The sequence below is a fragment of the Cariama cristata genome, unplaced genomic scaffold, assembly GCF_000690535.1.
Source record: "Cariama cristata isolate BGI_N322 unplaced genomic scaffold, ASM69053v1 scaffold12111, whole genome shotgun sequence".
NCBI classification, from domain to species: domain Eukaryota; kingdom Metazoa; phylum Chordata; class Aves; order Cariamiformes; family Cariamidae; genus Cariama; species Cariama cristata.
In genome coordinates, this window is record NW_009597556.1 from 1625 (window position 1) to 1829 (window position 205).

The 205-nt window shown below is 65.4% G+C and overlaps 1 protein-coding gene across 1 annotated transcript in view; it reads left to right on the forward strand.

The window, feature by feature from the left end:
* The window catches only part of GALK1 (galactokinase 1), a gene marked incomplete at its 5' end in the record, with an annotated part of 3511 nt that overhangs the window by 1441 nt on the left and 1865 nt on the right, over positions 1 to 205 (forward strand). The gene's annotated exons all lie outside the window — the stretch shown is intronic.

Below are 205 nucleotides of genomic sequence, written 5' to 3' on the forward strand. Positions count from 1 at the left end.
AGCACCTGGGACAGGTGGGTGGGTGCACACCCTGGGGTGGGAGAATGTCGCAAATAGAGAAGCTCTGGCACAGGATGGTTGCAGGATGCGGCCATGCTCACCCCCAGCAGCATCCCGCAGACTTGAGCGGCTTTGCTGCAGGGCCATGCATGTCTCCACAGCGGCCAGGAGCCAGCTGGGCGAGGAGGTGTACCGGCGGGGCCGG